Here is a 21,228-nt window from a genome sequence, read left to right on the forward strand (position 1 = left end):
AGTATGGGCGCCAAGAGAGTCAAAAATATCTTTAGCGAGGAAAAAAAACTGTATTTCAACAAGTCAGTACGAGGACTTAAAGGTGGAATGTTTCTGGTGTCTTCTGAAATGATTATGCAGATGAGAGAGAGAGAATGAGGGAAGGAGGGGAGGTCAACTCGAAGGGTGCTCCTGTTTGCTACCCTGCAATAGGAAAAAGAGATGAGTGGATGTAAAAGGGAAATAGGGAAAGCGTGAGGAGCACAATCTCAATTTGTCAGACAATCACGATGGCCTCCGATATCGAAACAATGTTGTGTGTAGGCCTTGGGGGGAAGTCGATTGTTGTGGCCTCGGTCCGAGGACCTTCAGTCAGCGCTCTCAGTGGGGGAGCGTCTATGTGGTCTAGAGCTCTGCACAGCTTACATGCTCCGGCGCTAAACTGGAAGCATTCACACGATAGATGTTATTTTGTCTCCTTACAGCCGTATGTGTCAAAAGTAGTATTCTCGGCTTTAAGATTCGCCTCGCTCCGTACGGGACGTGCAGGCTTCGATCCCCACTGCTGCCATTTACCACCAGTTTTCCATTAGATACATGCTTGCCCCGGCGTGGTTCTTGAATTCTGTGAGGTGAAATGCTCACTAAAAATGGATCGTTGACCTTAGCTCGTACAGACCAAAAAATGTTGGTGATGGTGCTCTTTTCCGAGGTTCTCTTGCACCACTAAAATCCAATAAACGTCATCCCAATCCTGCCAGATGAATGTGGCCGCTTGCAGAAGTGGCAGAGAAGGAACAGTTACGTTGGACAAGACTAGGTGTTTAAGGAAACAAGGATCTCATAGGTAGAATTCTCCACGGTGTCCTACTGGCGGTTTCCTAGCGGTTTCTATACAACCAGTGCCATGCTACGGTGGTGCAGTGAACTAGTGTAAAAAGGACTGGCGTGTGGAACCACGCCGTTTCCTGGATTGCGTGAATGCTTTGCCGGCACTCTTGGTTGTTGTTGCCAGAGTTTTGCTGTAAACATATATCGGAAGAGCCCTGTTAAGCGGATGTTCACATCATGACCAGAGAGAATATGCAGTTTCATTGCGCAAGTTTTGTGGTGCTAGCAATACAAGAACAGGAAGTTTGCCCTCATTGTACTGGAGCGCTTGCACGACCATGACAGCACAGTTCTTAGTAGGCACTGAGCCTCTATTTCTAAAGAGATTATTTGAGCGGGCCCACGTAAAATCCGAGCCGCTATTTCTATAAAACCATCGCTGAGCACACAGTGATCGGAAGCGCGAAGAGTTTTGGACGTGAATGTGCCTGTAATGACAGGATTTATACTGGAGTGCGTGTGTGGTAATTTGAGTGCGAGGAGAAGAGAAAGCGAGGGGGGGAGGGGTTCGTATAGTGATTCATTGCAACTCCATTTTTTTTTATAATTCTTGCATTTTGTTATTACAGCTTGCCTTCACTGAGGCGTGAAACGATCACGCAGGCATGCGGATGGTAAGAACAAAACAGAACCGTAGGAAAAGCATTTATCATGGTGGCGTTTTGATTATGAACCTTCCATCCGCTGCTTACGTACAAACGTGGGGAGCAAGGCGCGGTTCCTGTGAGACAGTAGTTCGTGGAGATGGCGATATCATAGTATTTTCACGTTTGCACCTGTGCACATTGTTAAAAATCTATATATTAGTACCTAAAGTAACACGTAGCCATTATAATTTATGACCCCTAAAAAACCCGTAAGGCCATTTTTAATTTCTAGCTTTAGAAATTAAAATTGAGAAATTTCTATTGGTTGTTTTTCGTGCAAGCCGCATGGTGTTCGCTAAGTCGTGCTTACCTGTAGCGCGCAAGTACAAAAGTTGCACTGATAGTTCGGTCATTTGCCCACTGTGCAAGTTTTCAGCGTCCATTTTATTAATTTCAAATTCTCCCAAAAATGCTTGTCTGTCGTCCAGCGCTCCGGATTCACGCCAGTAGATTTCAGATGCCTGACAGCAATTTTTTTTTTGCCACTCATTTAGTCCTTTAACAGCGGCAAGTAACGAAAGACTGACTTACACTACGTCGCACCAGCAACAAGCAAGCGTGATTTTATTTAGCAATTTTTAAACAGGCGCAATTCAACACCCCCCCTTCCCCCCCTCCCGTGGTCTTTAAAATCGCCAATACTGCCAGAAAAAGTAGCACCTGCGGTCGAACATTTAGCACCTTAGTCTGACGTAATCCCAGTGTTCAGCTACAACAAATGGGCGCACAAATTTAAATCGAAGCTTTTAGCAGAAGTTATTGCAAGAATGTGAGTTGAGCAAAAACAAACAAAAAAAGTAACAGCAACCAAATGCTTTTCCTTCATTCATTCGCTGGTCGTCTGTGCCATGGCGCTTCACCGTTGCGTCGAGTTCCCGCGCGAATCGGACAGACAAATGGGCAGAGGACAGGGCAATCAATATGACCACTCGAGAGCATAGCGTGAGAGTATTGGCAGGCGCCAGCCAAGCATTCTTGCGGAAGGGCAAGTTAAGGGAGGATGGCGTGACTATGCGGGAGTGTAGGATTGCCGCTCAGAAGGATCGAACGCTTGTCGAATGCGCCGACAGCAGGTGAAAGCTCCCACAGGAGTACAAAGCCCAGCTGAAGCGCTACACAGGTACCGTTAAGTGCATCGTGTAAGGATATCTCGGAGAAAAACAACAATTCGCAAAATGCAAACGGTTCAACAATACAAAAAAAAATTCGGAAAGCCGACGGTCAGAACTACGGAGAGGAAACGCAGATAACGCAAATCGTGAACCTCGCCAGTGAGAAAACAGGTATTTCGTCATCTGCAGTTAAAAAAATGAATGAAAGCAAAATAAAAGTGCAATTTCTCGCAATTAGCAGTAATTGTTACGCCACTTCTGGAGCTCAGTAGAATTACTTAAACTTTCCAAGGTGCAGGCTTCTCGAGATAGGGAACCGGAAGGATAAAAACAAAAATACATCATTCGGTCTCCTCATCTGAGATCGATTTGCGCTGCAACATCTGAAAGCTTTCAGAAGTTGGTACAGTGATTTTGCGGCCAGCATGAGGAGTGGTTGGTGTAACACCTGCCAAACTAAAAGGAGAAATAAGTAGATTGTGCAAAATTTCAAGGGCGTTTTCTTTCCAAGATGAGAAATGTCTCTGCTGCGATTTTTTCCTTGTGCCTTTTGAGGCAGCATTAAAAAATTATGTGCGAAAGCCTTACTTGTTTCGCGTTTACTGCCTCGAGACAAAAAAGTCAGGAGTCAGAAAAAAATGCATGCAATAAGGACGCGTGAATGCGGCATTGCGAAGTGGTGCACATTTAAGGAAAAAGAAAGATTACCTGGAATAAGTGCAATTGGCCTGCTCAGAGGATAACTAAAATATTTAAGATCTGCATTGGCATTTGCTGGCTAATCTGAATAATTAAATAACCCGAAGATATTCCTGACAAGATGAAGATTGCAAGGAGATTATAAGATAAGTGACTTAGAATAAAGGTTAATGCAGTCGTTTCTAGATGGACCTAAGTGCCTCTCAATGGTCCAGCTGTTCAGTCAATGCTACCTGGATGATTCTTTCTTCCTTATACCTTGCTGCCATGGAGGCGTTCAAAAATTTCGTAAAGAGGATGAAAATTGCATATCAGCCATACCCAGCAATTCTAGACAAAAGCGTTTTTGAGCAACCGTTTATGATAGCAATTTTTTTTCATATAGTTTAAGGTTTCACTATAGCGATCAATATATCCGCAGATGGCTCGAGGGCAGCCGTGTATTTTTTTTCTGTATTAACATTTTTGCTATCGTCTAAAGCGTTGTTCCCCATTGGTTTTCTATGGCAGTCTTAACCGTTGGATGCGAACGATGGAAACGCTTCAAAAGAAAGTTTTTGCTACATATCTGAAGAATGAATCATTATCTTCTATAACAGTGTCTTAAAATTTTTCAATTTTTAATAATTTTTTCCGAGAATGTTGGACATGACTTCACAGGTATCTAAAACCCTGCGGTGGTTCACCGTTTGGTTCGGTCTTTGATCCGCGTTTTTTCTTTTTAAGGCCTGAACGAGACTCTGTTAGGCTACAATAAGTGATAGCTTGCCTAAAAAATTTCCAGCGTCTCCCAATAATCTCTTCATGCATAAGAACACTCGCTTAACTGTTCAAAAATCAATAAGCAATTGAAAGAGAAAAAGTAAAAGAACTAGGGAGAATTTGTACTGGTTATATACGTGAACTACTACGGCTAGTTCAAACATTACAGCATGCTACTGCGCTGGGCAATGTCTATGATGCAAGCTAAGTATTTCCTTGTTATTTCTAGTCGGTATTAAAGGTGTACTGAAGAGGAATCTGAACTCGTCTTTTTGCCGCGGGAACTCGATCAACACGTTCTGAGCATTCTTAGAAACATCGACTTATTGCCCTGTGTGGCCGATTTCCCTAATTAATCGAATTAACGTGCGGCTCCCGCCTTTATTTTTTGAATTCTCCCCGTACGGTGGGCGGAGTCGACCAACGCGTGGAGTGCCTTTCAGCCTGCTCCGTGGAGGCTTTGCTTTCGCTTCATTTTGTTTTTTAGGTTTCCGTGAATAAATAGTTTCATTCGCAGATAATATAGCCGCAAAATAAGCCCGCAGAAATAAAAATACGCGCGGACTGTTTGCTTCTACGGATTACTACGCATTACTCCGCCGATGGCAGAGCGGCAAACTGCCACGGGACTGGGTGAAAGGCACTCCACGCGTTGGTCGAATCCGCCCACTATACGGGGAGAATTAAAAAAAAAGGGGGGTGGGAGCCGAACGTTAATTCGATTTAATGATGGAAATCGGTCAAACGGGGCAATAAAATGAAGTTTCTAAGGATGCTCGGAACGTGTAGATTGAGTTCCCGCGGCAAAAAGGCGAGTTCAGATTCCTCTTCACTGCACCTTTAACTTCTCAAATCTTTATAAAGGTTGCAGATACTTACCTTGCTCACGTTCACCTCACATTTTTGTTCAAGGTGCGCCAAAACAAGCAGAACCACAATGCATTTCCAGCTTTTTCCAAGACTCGGTGATGAATACGTAGGAAAAGAGAACGGCTGTTTCAAGAAAAAAAAAAGAGTTAGAGTGGCCTCACTTTAAGGATCAGTAGTCACGAAATGTGAAACGATGAAAAGAAACCCCCGGATATAATAAAAGGCGAATGAGAGTTAATGAAGCACGAACAAGAGCACTCCGGCCCAGTCACGCACTCCACTATGGCTTGCTCGCATTGCATTTGTATTCGTTTTTTTTAGGGGGGGGGGGGGGGCGGGGGGTTCATTGCTGCGTTTGGGAAGCTGAGCTACCTGGTAGCATCTATTTAACGAGTTGCACCACAGAAAGGTTGTTTGGGGCATTTTACACGCCGGTTATCTCCAGGCGGTCGTAAATGTGGCCTTCATAAAAAAAAAATTAAGGCTGGAAGCAAAAAAAGAAAGGAAATTTCACTATCCTAAAGGTCCATTAACTCTGTGATGCTTCTCCGCCGTATCATTCTTCATCGCTTTCGTATGGGGCGTTTACCTGCAATCTCTTCTCTGCGAGACCCTTCTTCATCATGCAACAGAAATATGAAAGCTTCTGGATTTCGCGCGCCTATTTACAACATGCAATGCGGCCGATACTTCCCTATTTCTAGGGCACAATGTTCGCATTGCCTATTTCGTACCTTGGAGCGATGTCGCGTCTGTTTATGCGCGTTATATCAGAAGGCTTCCAACTTCAATGCGATTTTTTTCTCGCCGGTTGCACTGCTGTTACCCATTTTTTTTATTGTGCAATTCTCGTTTTGTATTTCTTTGCCCGCTCTTTAGGAGCGTGTCCGTTAAAACCACGCTTATTTCTAGTTTAAACGTTACCAATTGTTTGATACTCTGTATTCAGCTGCAATTTATGTTTATGCTGCCTTTATTACAAGCCTTTCTTGACAAGGCGATATTTAATCCGTCCGGACAGCTACTGCAGCAAGAGCACAACCAATAGCCCGGTTTTGTGGTTGGAGTTTCATGAATAAAAAAAGACTAGTCGCTTTTTTTACTAGACGACTACTTTTTACTAGACTACTTTTTTTACTCAAGTAAAACTTGTTGCTGGGCGAGTTGGTGCATAGTTTCTGAAAAAAGTTAGCGCTACACAAAAAACAGTCACGAGAAAGAAAGAGAGGACGACGCGCTACTGACAACTGAATTCTTTATTGAAATACACATAGAATATATTCGTCCTGGCTTTCTGTCTCGTGTCTGTTTTGTGTGTTGTGCTACCTGTTTTCAGAAACTACTTTTTTTTTTTTGCTCTGGTAGAGTTGTTTTTCCGGAAAAGCTTTCAGAACTGGTTAAAAAACGCTTTTATTAAGAAGTCATGCTAGTGCGGACGAAGAGGCTAGCCTCATTAAGCGCTTGCTATTTGAGATTAATTGCCTCCTATTTTGTTAACAAAGACGCTCAACTCTATACTTAAAAAAAAAACTAAACAAAGTAAGTACATTCAAGTCAAATCTACAAAGTACATCTGATTTTCCTAAGAAATATAAATTTTGGGTAATTTGTATTTCACTTTTGTGTCAGTAAAACAAGCAGGACGTTTTGACGTCGCACCGCGGTACTCATACGGCATGCCAGCTACAACAACCTTCCTTCAACGACATGTGGTTAGGTGATGCGCGCGTCAACCTTGACGCGCTTGAATGACCGTAACCTGCCTTGCTCAAAGCAAGCGGAGTAATGTGAACTCTCATAACTATCTGCTCCTGCAGTATGCCATGCCTGCTTACGTTGTCGCTAGCGAGCTTCACTTCGTAATCCTTAAAGCGGCCAACTGCATCGTAGTAAATGTAATTATCATGGCCTTTGAGTGAAAGTACAGTCCCATTTCCCTCATTTTCATTTCGTTAATGCTCGGCAACTGAACTGCCTCAACATCCAGCATGTAATGATTCCTGAAATTGAGCGTTACATTTTTTATTCTATGTAGAGCAATTTGCTGCACCCAGTAAGCACCAAACGGTACTTTCCAGCTTAAAATCACCTTCCACCTTTAATAGTTACGCGTGCACACAAAGATCTGTGCGTGCTCAAATTCGTCTCCTCTTTCAAGAATATGGGCAGAGTTAGGCCGAACGTATAGGTACAGCCTAATGGTCCGGCGCTGAATCCCTTTCGGCGATGATTTCCACAGTAATTAGACACAAAGGCGGGCGATTACGCCAGAAAGCAGCAGACCATTTTAGATTGCACCGAGCTAGAGCCAGGTCACACGCTCCAAATAAACGCGGCAGTCGACACCCACATCGTTAGGTTAGTGCTTGTTTGGTGTAGGTAATTCGCTAACAAGGTGGCTAAAAATAGCGCATCAAAGAGTAGGGTGCATGCCAGACGTTTGAGCAGTAAAAAGGAGTTTTCAGGACCATGGAGGTCGTCAGTGCAGTGACCGGAAGAATCAGTAGGCAGCGAGAACTGTGCTAAGGAAATGGAATTCCCACCCCTGCCGGGATGTGGAGCGTTTGAAAGTTTTCACGACCCAGCGCGCGCGCATGCATGGCTCCATGCGCTGCACCGTTGTCACGCAGATTCGCAGCAGACGCTGCAGTGCTCGTATTCTTTTGAATGCGTACTATATGGACGACTGAGGCGAGCTGTTTGGTTTTTATGTTTGGACGAAAGCTGTCTGGGTTTTTTCAAGCGAAAATAAGAGCACGTGAAGATATTTCTCTTTGAACAGCTTGCGAAGAGTCACTGAAATTTGTACTGCAAAATATAGGAACAGCGAAACTGACTTATGGAACAACCATACGTGATCCCCTTTTTCTAAAAGCTAGCTGGTTGAATTTAACGTGGAAATAAAAAAAATATAGTGACGACGATGACAATTTTATTTTAATGGCGCAAAGCTGCAATGGCCAATGTACTTTGGTCTTCTCGAGGGTGGTCAAAGATACAATGTTTACAAGAAATTTGCTCTAGAAATGCAGAATACCACTGATATGGAGTGTCTAGCGGGGTGGCCACTGCGAAAAAAACAAAATGAGGAGAGGTGAGTAGTAATAGAAGGCTTGTGGAAAGAAGTGTATTTAGAACTGCCAATGGAATATTTAGAAAATGTTTCAGAAAAAGAACCACGACAGCAAGAGGCCAAGAGGAGACGAAGCAACAAAGCGCGGAAATGGCAACAGAAGTTTATTTAGGATGCTAACGCCATATATATTGTTTTGTTCAAGAAGTGTGCCGTAAGGCACAAGTTGAGAAAGAGGGAATGGGATGCAGGAGATAAACTTCTGATGCCTCGATTTTTTCTCTAGTTAGCTGATCTTCGTGATTAGTGACAACCTGGCTGTTTTTCCACAAAAGCAAGAGCAATCGCTGCAGTCAATGCCGATGTGACGGGCACTGTTGCAATGCTCCCTAAGCCCGTCGTTCAGACATCGACCGGTTTTGCCGATGTATGAGCCACCACAAAATAACGAGATTTAATACACAAGGTATTCTTTGCAAGACGCGTTCTCTTTCTGGCGTTTTTTTTTGTTTTTTTTTTTGCACTTGGGAAACGCTTTCACACTTCTTTCAGGGCCATTCATGAACCATTTAATCTCACATTAGCCGAAAACGCAACTGCAACACCAGCTCACTTTTCTTTTGGTTTTGAAATTCATTCCTCCGTTACATTTGTGGACTGCATTGCCAAATTTCAGTTTTTTTAGCATCCCTTCTGCCACTGAAGCAAGAATACGAGTATGAAGAGTGTACCGTGCATCTGCTAGCCTTTTCGACCTGATAGAAAAAACTATGATCTGTCCTATGAGTGCTTCATTTATTTTATGGAATTGTGAACTCATGACACCACAGTGCCCCAACGGCTTTTTAATTTTAGGTTGAAAGGACCAGCGTACGTGGACCGCATTAAAATACACGGTGGGGTCAATAACCTTGATGTGGTCGTTAACAGACACTTCACGTGTTATCTCTAGTGGCTCAAGAGGACCAGAAAACACTGAACAAAGTTCATTCACACCAGAAGCAAAGCTATCTGTGTCATATTCGATTAAAATAAGGTAATCATTTTTCGAATGCACGGTCGAGAATTCCTAGCAAGAAGTCGCTTACGAATGAAGAAATACAAGCTTTTATGCAAATACATAAAAATACGCCCGAGAAGCTGCGCGAGAAGTTGCTCGGGAAAAGCAGCATGGATGGCACAATAACTACCGGTGGCTGTGACGGGAACAGCCACCTGCCAGTGCAGTGGTGCATTTTACAGTTTCGCCAATGCGCTGGTAGTGGCACGAGGGCTTGCCGCCATCTATGAATGACCAATTCTGCATTTATGGGCATTAACCCACGGAGCTCCGAATAGTGTGCGGTTTGGCGGCCAGCGCGATGAAGTCACACAAACACACAAACCGCCAATAGACATAATCAACCACAAACGCACAAACGCAAGCAGCGGTAGAGCGCAATGCTTTCGCATTCGAAGCACGTAAGAAGACTAAGTTCCCCTGGTAGTTTTTTTAGCCTGCGATCGCGTTCACCATGGTACCCCTTTTTTTTACGTATTCCGCCACGCTCACTGAAGCGTATTTAGAGCTAAGGGCAGAGGAGTGGTGAATATTTGCAGGCAACACTACCCTGAGTGTAGCCATGAGGTTAATGCAGAACAGCTTACACATTCGCCACAGACTCGTAGGAGAAATAAAACTCCCCCTGCTTCGCGGTTGAAGACCGAGAACTACGTGTAACAAACACCCACCTGCATGCAAGTGGTCTGAATATTGACCTTTGTGATGTAAACTATTATAGTACAGCTATAAATCGTGTATAAGACTGAGTTTATTTATTTATTTATTTATTTATTTATTTATTTATTTATTTATTTATTTATTTATTTATTTATTTATTTATTTATTTATTTATTTATTTATTTATTTATTTATTTATTTATTTATTTATTTATTTATTTATTTATTTATTTATTTATTTATTTATTTATTTATTTATTTATTTATTTATTTATTTATTAGTTACCTGCGTCGCCCCGCAGGGCATTACAGCAGGGGGGTACCGACTTCATTATAGGTATAAAACAATTATTGCAGTGCGTGGAAAAATGCTTCATTAGATGTAATACATACAATGCTCGATGGCAAACTGTTCCAGTCCCGAACAGTTCTAACAAAAAAAGAATAACGCAAGACGTCACCCTTGCAAGAAAATTCCCTGACCTTCAAGCAGTGGTCCAGTCACTTTGATATATAATGAGGTGCCTGGATATATTGTTCGCGGTTTATGCCAGTTTTTGAATAATAAATCTCATGGAAAAATTTCAATTTGATGTACCTTCTACGGTCCTTCAACTCTTGCCAGTTAAGTTTTCGTTTGCTTTCCGTCATACTAACTTGCCGATTATAATTACCAAGAAAAAATCTAACAGCCCTATTCTGAATTTTCTCTAATTTTCCTACACACTCAGATGTGAGTGGGTCCCAGCAAACACATCCATATTCAAGTATAGAGCGTACATGACTGAAATACAGCTGTGTTTTTAAGTTACTTGGTAAATGGCTAAAATTCCGCCGTAGAAAACCCAAACGTGATGCTGCCTTATTTGCAATATAATTAATGTGCTTATTCCATCGTAAGTCCGATGTAAAGAAGACGCCTAGATATTTAAATGACTTGCTTATGTTTAGAGTAAAATCATTAATTCTATACCAATACGGATGATTAGCACTCTTATTTTCTTGTCGAGCAGCCACCATTAGTTGCACATTGATTGTAAAGCCCAAATGAGTATAAAAAGGAACCATTTGTAGCAGTTAGTCCATAATTACCTCTGGACTGTTGGTGAGGAGAACACTTTTTGTTTCCTTACTTTACGTTATTTTCCTCTAGCTCTACATTCCCTTTGTGTCGTTTTGAAGGTTGGTGTCAACAAGGTGTTCGTTTTCTTCATTATTACTTGCACCTGCACATGAGAAAACAGGAATGTAAGGACGCATAATGCGTAAGCATATTCAAGAGGAGCGCTGCCCGTTTTATATGAATTGATCCGCCACGAATTCTCTTGCTTGTGGGTTATTATGGGATAATTATAATCATTTGTTTGTTTCGAATACGTCCCGTCCATTTGGGCTGTTTCTAGTGAAGCGTGTCGGAGTAGGTAATGTCAGTGTGCAATGAGTGTTGAAAAAAAAATTAACTCTAAGACTTCAATCCATACCCAAATACGGAGTGATAGCGATAACTACAAAGCTCCTTGGTGAGGACATGGGCCTGTTTCCTTTTCATAGGCAAACGTGTCCTTCGCAAGCTAGCGTGACCATTACCAGCGAGCTCACCTGGACTTCGCAGGATTTAACGCAGGTTATATACTAAACACTTCTTTCGTATAAAAAATCCCCACTAGAGGACCCCATTGTGCCTTGTACACAGTCTGCTAGCAGAGACGGAGTGCGGACACAGCATGCACAATTACATAAGAGCTTTCCTCTCCCACCGCTCTGCCCGTATCCGCTACCTCGAAAAACTGTCCAACACAATCCAACTCACTCGTGGCACTCCACAAGGTGCCGTCCTTTCTCCCATTCTCTTCAACCTAGGCATGGTCCCACTCGCCCGGGCCTTAGCCGATATTCCCAACCTTCATTTCGTCTTCTATGCAGACGATCTCACCTTGTGAGTCACCACTGGCTCACCGGGAGAGGTCCAAACCACACTCCAACATGCACTTAACACCATTTCCTCACACCTCTCCCAAGCGGGCCTGCAACCCGCTCCGGAGAAATCAGAACCTTTACTCATAACACGCAGTAAATATCAACGGACGATGAACCCTTCCATCTCCCTCACCCTTGCCGGACAGCGCATCCCCCGCGTCGAATCTTGTCGCATCCTGGGTATGCCACTCAACTCCAACACTTTCACCTCTGCCATCAGTCAGTCCATATGCACATGCCACTCAATAACACACTTACTGCGCCGCTTAGTTTTAAAACATGCCGGCCTCTCCGAGACACACGCCAACCGCCTTGCTCAAGCGCTGGCTCTGAACAAATTCCTTTACTACATACCTTACTGCCCACTTACAAGTACACAACAAGACAAACTAACCCGGGCCCTCAGTACACTATATAAAGCAACACTAGGTCTCCCCCCTCAGGCTTCTACAGACACCCTGTACAGAACAGGCCTTTTCCACCCTCTTCAAGCCCTCCTTAACCTGCACCGGGAGAGACAAATCATCCGCCTGTCCAGTACACCAGCTGGGCGGTGGATACTTTCCCAGACTCCCTACGCATCCATCTCTTTCCCAGACCGACCGCAGTCTCCGATCTATCCCCCTAACCTCCGCCTCGCACCTATTCCACTCAGCATGTCCGCACACACACACGCAGGCCGCCGCCAAGCATACGCATACAACGACAAGCCACCTTTGGACGCTGCGGCGGTTGTCTACACAGACGCCTGTCTCACGGAAAACGCGGGCTCCACGGCAGCCTTCTTCCTCCACCCTTCCCTCTCAACAACCAGCACACACACAACCGGTCCATACACCTCCCCACCCTCCACGCTTGCCCTAGAAATACACGGGATCGCCGATGCCATCACCCACTTTGCCACCCTACCCACCGCCCCCCAATACGTTGTCTATACAGACTCGCAGGCAGCTCTGCGTGCCTTCCATGAAAGAGCCCTCCCTTTTCCTACCCGATCGGCCTCAGATGCCGCCCTCATAGCATTAAGCCCACGACCGGTGACCTTCGGTGGATTCCTGGTCACATGGGCATCCCCGGCAATGAGCTGGCTCACCAGCTTGCCTGCGAAACTATACACCGGGCGCCGGGGATCCCATGGACGAGCCCACCGACGGAGCAGGCGGTCAGGGCTTACAAACGCATTGTCGACGAATACTAAGCGCAGCAAAAATTGTATTTAGCTGATTTACCACCACCACACCCATCCTTATCGATCCGTGAAGCTCGCATTCTTCGCCGAATACAGTTTAATCTCCTACATACACCAGCCAAACTTTATCTATACCGGTACACTTCCACACCTCAGTGCCCAAACTGTTCACAGACATATGCAGACATAGAACACTGCCTTACACAGTGCCACGCAGCTAGAGGACTTGGAGTACATCTTTTGCGCGCATAGTCTTTCGCGCCACCGCTGAGGCATCTCGAAAAAGCGCTCGAATTGAGTAGCGCTCAATGCGGAGAATGTGCTCTAATTCGAGTTAGCTTCTTAACTGCGTTGCATGTCCCTATGAAGGCTCTTCAGATTTTACTTGGCTACATAGGATCCATGCATGTAATTTGAGTGTCCTCAAGTGTGTGCGCGGGTGCATCACTTCAGTCGCTCACCGTTGTCGTCTGTATGAAGGTTTTCAGGCGCATCCAGCATATCTAAATACATCCAGATACATCCAGCAACACTAAATGGTGTTTCTGCCAATCTTAATTGTGAACACCATGTCTGTGATTGCGCGCATTCTACACTTTATATGTAACATTCCTTTGAGTAAACTGCCATATTTTTGAAGAAGACCCAGGCCTCCTCTGTTGGAGTCGTCACCTTTGCAGAAACACTGTTTTAAAACAAGGGATTAAGCAATTCTTTTTTTATCGCCTCCTCCACTTCCTGCACAATAAAATGGATTTCCTATTTCTTAATTAGTTAGTAATATGGAGTCTTATGGCGCATAAGCAACTGTGGCTATCATGCGCCAAACACATGATTAGATGATCTGTTATATTAAGTGTATAGATGTTACATTATATTAGATTTAAAACATTGGCGAAAACTCGATGAGTGTTTTCTTGCCTAAAAGCAATGCGGGATGAAAGGGAATGTGTTCGTTGTAAAATACGGTAAATATTTTTTCTAAGTTCTTCGAGATGTGAACAAGAAATTAAAATGTGGGCAACTGTGAGCTCCTCACCACACATTTCACACACAGGTTTCTCTTTTTTTTTTTTTTTTGCTAATAAGAAGCTATGGGTGATGTGTGTGTGACCTATGCGTAAACGACAAAATTACTTCGATAAAACGCTCTTTATGGCGGCATGATTTCCATTCATTTAAAATGGGCTTTACAGTATGCAGCTTGTTGTTTCCTTCATTTTGGATGAACGCGGGCGTTCGCATGTGGACGGACGCACTCCACATCGGCTCCGTGTCTTTTCGAAGATTCCGACCGAATTTTCACGTGGGCCACCGAAACTTTTCGGCTACATCGACGGATAAAGTCACCTGGACCACGGCGACACCACTCTTGAGCCGGTAGGCCCATTTTTTGGACTTTTATCGGACTTTTGAGTGGCCACCTGCGGCCGGGAGCGCTGAGCCTAGCGTAGGCCTAGCGCGCTCCCGGGGCGGCCCCGTGCGGTGCTTGCGTGTCTAGACATCGGCCAGAATAGAACCCCGGGACGCTGACGACCCTATCATGAATGAACCTACCCGCACCTCGGCCCAAGGTTCGGCGAATATTGAAGGCACGGACGAATCTCCTGCCGCGTCGCCGGTCAATGCGAGCCCCGGACTCGGTGACGCAGTGACCGAGGCCATGGAGACCTCGCCACCGCAGCGGGACGACGGGGCCGACATCGACCCATTGCAAGACGAAGACATGGATCGTTGGGAGCTTGTTTCTTACAAACGGCGCCTAAAAAGGAAAGGCTCGAAGAAAGGCTCGAAGGGGCCAGGCGATCCCCGGGAAGAAGCAAACAACAAGATAGCGCCGACAGCCGCAGCTGGCGGAGCAGAGACGCAAGCGAGTGGCGTGCCGCGCTTTACATTAAAACCACATCTGGCGGGAGCGCAGCGGCAGATAAGGCCACGTCCGCCGCCGCTACCGAAGGATGATATCAAGATCATTTATCGCCCCAAGGGAGGCCTAAAAATCAGCGAAATCCGTGTCGACCAGGCAACGCAAGCCCTCGTCGCGGCCAGCGGAGGAAAGATCAAGGAAGAAGACTTCATCATGAGACTCCGGCCCGGATCGAACATCATGATTGCGAGCACGCCCGACCTGGACATCGGCGACGTGCTCAGGAAGATCGAAAAGCTCACGATCAATGACCACACCTATGCGACCAACACCTATCCAGCCCTACCGGACGACCTGAAGCGTGCGGTAATCCACGGCGTCATGCCGGGGCAATCACCGCCCCTACTGAAGTCGAGGCTGCGGCTTCGATCCCAAGGAGTGAAGATCCTGGAAGCGAGAATGCTGGGCAAGTCGGAAACGGCGCTCATCACGTTCGACGGCGCGTATATCCCGCAGTGGGTCATCTACCGCTCCGGAGAATTCAAGACCTACCCATATCGTCCTACGAGGCAGATCTGCTACGTGTGCGGAGAGCAAGGCCATCGTTCGGACGTCTGTCCAACGCCGAACACCAAGTTCTGCAGGACGTGCGGCACACACGACCCACCAGAAGGCCACCCGTGCAAGGCGAAATGCATGGTGTGCGAAGGCGACCACGTCACCAGGGAGTGCCGTCGACGCCTCAAGACTACTGACGAGCTCCGGGGCAGCACGACCGGCGGCCGGCAGTCCCGGAAACAACAATGGCAGCAGCAGCAGCAACAACAGCCGCAGCAGCAGCAGCAGCAGCAGCAGCAACAACAGCCGCAGCAGCAGCAGCAGCAGCAGCAGCAGCAGCAGCAGCAGCAGCAGCAGCAGCAGCAGCAGCAGCAGCAGCAGCAGCAGCAGCAGCAGCAGCAGCAGCAGCAGCAGCAGCAGCAGCAGCAGCAGCAGCAGCAGCAGCAACAACTGCCGCAGCAGCAACAACTGCAGCAGCAGCAGCAGCGGAACCCGCACCTGAGTCGAGAGCGCCGACCCAGGTGGCTTAGCTCGGAGCGGGACCATGGCCGCTCCTCGAGCCGAGGCCGTAGCACCGTGGGAGATCGCAGCCAGAGCCGATCCAGGGATGACTCTTTCCCGCCGCTCAACCGGTCAACGGCCAAGCCGAAGCAGCAGCAGCCGCCGCAGAAACAACAGAAGAAGGGCGGCGTCAAGGTGAGCTGGGGAGCGGGCTCTCCAAACCCACTGATTCCGCACTCGGATCAAGATAATATTACGCGTAACTCGAAAGAAATTAAAGAACTAAGACAGGAGAATGCACATCTCCGAAAAAAAATCGATGACCTCATTAAAGAGATGCAGGCTCAGAGAACAGGGCACGTACCGCGGCCCCCGACCCCGGCGGCCGAAGTGCAACGATTTCCAACCCCCTTAGCAGTGAACCCCGAAGAATTAAGAGCTTTCATGCAGCGCATGGATGATTTCATGATTCGCACCGAAGGACAGTTCCGCCAAACTCATGCAAGATTAGATGCCATGCAGGTCCAACTCAACCTGTCAGAACAGAACGTCACATTACTACAGCAAAAAGTTGCGTTGCAGGACCAAAGTTTCCGCAACCACGTCAAAAGTCAAAATACGCAACGAATAACAAACGAGGCCCGGGACAGGCTCATACACGAGCGCCGTTTCGGAACTGAAGGCTCCAATCAGAACAATGCCAAAGACCATGGCTAAACAAACTCCACTAGAAATCTGGCAATGGAACTGCAGGGGGTACCGCCTAAAGCAGGGACTCCTAATGCAGTTTTTACATACGCAAGGCTCCACACCCGATATAATAGCTTTACAGGAAACTAACACGACACCGTCACTCAGGGGATATACGTGCTACGATAGCGGACGCACGGCAACCTTGGTCAGCAAAAAGTTGGTAGCCATAGCCCATGACCCAATTCCCAACACCAAAATTGAACACTTAGTGACGGAAATTATTCCCAAAAAGAAGCGTAAGGAAAAGAGTGTCTTTATCGTAAACCTCTATAGCCCGCCTCGCCAGCGGGACGCGAATTTTGATACACTTTTTCTAGGGGCCAGCAAACTTGCGAAAAGCAACTCGTTACTCATTGTAGGCGACTTCAACGCTCGCGGACATCGATGGGGATACCCCACTAATAATCACAAAGGTATACAGGTCGAGGACGCGGCGGAAGCGATCCAATGTACCCTCTTAACAGACGAACTTCAACCCACGCGCCTTGGCACTTCGATTTGCCCGGATACGTGTCCGGACTTAACGTTTGTCAGGGGAGTGAAGCACGCAACGTGGGAGAATCTGCTGGAGAATCTAGGCAGTGACCACTATATCCTGAAGACCACGATAGCAGCCACCAACATCAAGCGCAAGCTCGGCACGGCCAAGATCACCAACTGGCCGGCTTTCCGCAAGGCTTGCGCGGACCTGGAAGGGGGGATTATTTCCATAGATGATTGGTGCCAACAACTTAAAGACATCCAGAAGCGGTACACTCAGGAAGTGGATCGCACCGAGCAAACACCAGAGGTGGACCCTCGGCTCATCAGGCTATGGGAGGCACGTCGAGGACTCACCAAGCGCTGGAAGAAGCAGCGCTTTAACAGGAAGCTCAAGCTCAAGATCGCAGAAGTCACCAAGATAGCGGAGGAGTACGCGACCCAACTGGCCAGGCAGAGCTGGCAGCAGTTCAGTAGCGCGCTGGACGGCACCCTCAGCACGGCGAAAGCGTGGCGTATACTCAAGACACTCCTCGACCCTACCCAAACCAGGGCCGAAAGCGGGAAAGCTATCCGCAGACTCGTCCACACCTTCGAGGGTACGGAAGAGGAACTGCTAGATAAGGCCAAAGAGAAATGCTACGGCACGACCTTGCCTGCGGCATACGCGAAACCATACCTGGGGAAACCGAACACCCACTTAGACAGGCCGATCACCAGGGAAGAAGTGTTCGCTGCCATAAAGGCATGCACGCGCAACACTGCGGCGGGAGCAGACAAGATCCAGAACGCACTCATACGCAACCTCTGCGACGAGGCGGTCGACCAACTGACCACCTTCCTCAACGGCCACTGGGCCGCAGGAACGGTTCCTGAAGAGTGGAAGCATGCAGAGGTCGTAATGATCCCCAAACCGGGTAAGAAACTCCAGATCGAAAATCTCCGACCTATCTCACTCACCTCCTGCCTAGGCAAGCTCTACGAGCGAGTCGTTACTCGGAGGCTCCAAAGCTACATGGAAGACGAAGACCTGTACCCCCACAGTATGTTCGGCTTCCGAGCCCACCTCTCCACCCAGGACATCCTCTTACAACTCAAAGAGGAAGTCCTCACCACCGTCCCGAGCGTAGGCGAGAACGTGGTTATGGCCCTCGACATCAAAGGAGCCTTTGACAACGTTAGCCACACGGCTGTAATGGAAGGACTTGACAACCTCCACTGCGGCGAGAAGATTCACAGCTACGTGAAGGCCTTTCTCTCCAACCGCACTGCAACGGTTGGACTCGGAGACCTTCGCAGCGCTAAATTTTCGACCCCCAACAAAGGCACACCTCAAGGGTCCGTCATCTCGCCACTACTTTTCAACGTGGCCATGATCGGCCTCGCGAGACAACTCGAGAAGATCGAAGGCATACAGCACGCAATATACGCTGACGACGTCACGGTCTGGGTTACCACTGGGTCGCTCGGCCAGAAAGAAGAACGACTGCAAGCAGCGGCTACCTGCGTGGAAGAATATGTCAGTGCACGAGGCCTCGCCTGCTCCACCGAAAAATCAGAACTCCTGCGAGTCCACAAAGGGAAACACAAGGAAGGGTCCCTCAATGTCTCCCTCGAAGGACAGCTAATTCCCGAACGAGACAGAATACGAGTCTTGGGAATGTGGCTGCAGAGCAACCAGCGATGCGGCCATACGCTCGGCCTTCTCAAGCAATCGACCACTCAGGTCGCCAGAATGATCACGCGCGTGTCGCAGAAGCGGAGCGGCATGCGAGAGGGGGATACCCTGCGCCTGGTTCAGAGCCTGGTGGTCAGTCGCGTGGGTTACGCCCTCCCGTACTTCAACCTCAACAAAGGAGAAGTGGATAGTGCAGATACCATACTCCGCAAAGCTTACAAGACAGCCCTGCATCTACCAATGAACACCTCCAACGAAAAACTACTGTCTCTTGGAATTCACAACACCTTCGAAGAGATCAAAGAAGCCCAACTGGTCACACAGTTAGCTAGGCTCCAGCAGACTCCTACGGGGCGCTCGCTCCTTAGGCGACTGGGGCTAGGCCGAACGGCGGAATTCGAGAATCGTACTGCGAGCATACCGGACGCAATTCGCCAGACGCTAAAGGTTCGCTCCCTTCCCCGGAACATGGACCCCAACTTGCATGCGGCCCGTAGGGCAGCCCGGGCGAGGTATGTACAACAAAACCTAGCTACAAAATCCACAACGGTATACACGGACGCGGCTCCGTATACAGGAAGCTCACATAACAGCACAGTGGCGGTAGTTATTGATTCGAACTTAAAGGAATTAGCTAGCGCCTCAGTGAGGGATTGCACGGTAACCGAAGGGGAGGAGCTGGCCGTAGCTCTAGCGGCGGTAGCCGGTTATCGAAGCAACATGTACCTTACCATCCTTACAGATTCGAGAGAAGCGTGCCGTAACTACATGAACGGCCGCATAGGTCGCGCCGCGCTCCGGCTCCTCCAGAGCGCGACCCCACCAAAAGTCACACATAGCATTTACTGGGTGCCAGGACACACCGACATAGCGGGGAACGAACGCGCCGACGAGGTAGCTCGAGGGTATACGAGCCGAGCTTCCTCCCAATCGGACGATCTACCCGACCGAGTCAGCCCTACGTACTCAGACATTCTCAACTACTATAAGGGGGTACGGATCCGCTATCCGCCGCCTCATCCTGATCTAAATCAACTAGAGGCAGTGTATTGGCGAAGATTGCAGACAGGAACATTCCCAAACCTGCATATCCTTAGCAAGATTTACCCGACGCAATATCGGGACACTTGCCCGTGGTGTGGCAGCAAACCATCGTTGTACCACATCACGTGGGAATGCAGTAAAAACGACAACTTTCGCAAAGATCCGAGTGCAGAACAGTGGGAGAGCCGGCTCTCCAGCGGCGATCTGGGTTGCCAACAAGGTCTGATCCAGCACGCCCAACGAGCAGCGAAGCTCAGCGGAGCCCTGGAATAGGGGCACCGACCCTGTGAGAAGGAAGATGGACCTCTTCTTTCTCGTCTGCTACTAGCACCTTTCTAGAGCAATAAAAGTCTTTCCTACCTACCTACCTACCTTCCTTCATTTTTCAAAGAAACTTGCCATTTGGCTCTTAGTTTGCTCCTGTTTCATAATAGCTGTAAAATAAACCCCCCCCCCCCCCCCCCTTCCGCCGAACAAACCGACACGAGCGCGCGAAGTCACGCTTTGGGATGGTGCACCAGAGACAGCAAACACTACACTCTAACCAGAAAGGCGTAAAAAGGGAATAAACTGCCCTCTAAAGCACTCCCTTGTATAAAAGGACGTGCGCTAGAGGACAGCTCACTCTCTTTTAACTTCCATAAAAGCATACTCGTGTTTAGAGTGTAGAAATAAGCTTAATATATAGTGGCTGGCATGTTGGTTACACTTCTTGACAACAACTGCGCGTTCGGAACACGGACAAGAAAGACTGACACAAACGTAGGCCTGACAACCACAGGCCTGAAACTGACAAACCGTCAGTTAGCGCCCGTGTTTGAGTCAGTCTTTCTTGTCCGTGTTTCGACCGCGCTGTTAAGAAATAAACGTCGCTAACGGACCATCGTCGAAAGTAGAGCGTCGCAGGGCAGCAGCAGTTATTCGTCTTTTGCACTCAGCCTGCATACGGCTTATTTGCTAAAACGACTCTATAAACCGTGTAAATAGTTTCCCAAGTTGTGTGCAATGGGCGAAACTTCGAACACCTAGCAGGCGGCTGACAGGGCGCACAACCACACGTTGCATGCCCTGGGCACCTATCTGGCTGTTGTGGGAGATAAAACGAGCACGTCGGCGCAGTGCTCTACCTCCGGTTCTGCAGCTGGGACGCTTCCTCTTTTCACGACCCACACAACCTTGAAACGGGCTTTCGCCGCGGTCCAGGGCGCCCGTGGGCTGATATGCAAAGAAGGGACGCCGCCGCCAGGCCTCACGCAGGTGACCCTGCGAAGGGCCCCGGAAATGGAACTGGAAAAGCGTTTCCGCGCACGGTCTGCGTTGACCGAAATTGCATCGTTTCAGCGGATTGGACCGTTGTGCCGATGCGAGACCAGGAGCTTAATAAAAAAAAACCAGCAAGCCGGAACAGTCGTCTGTGCTTAGAATATT

The sequence above is a fragment of the Amblyomma mixtum genome, chromosome 5, assembly GCF_055824585.1.
Source record: "Amblyomma mixtum isolate Tamu chromosome 5, ASM5582458v1, whole genome shotgun sequence".
NCBI lineage: Eukaryota > Metazoa > Arthropoda > Arachnida > Ixodida > Ixodidae > Amblyomma > Amblyomma mixtum.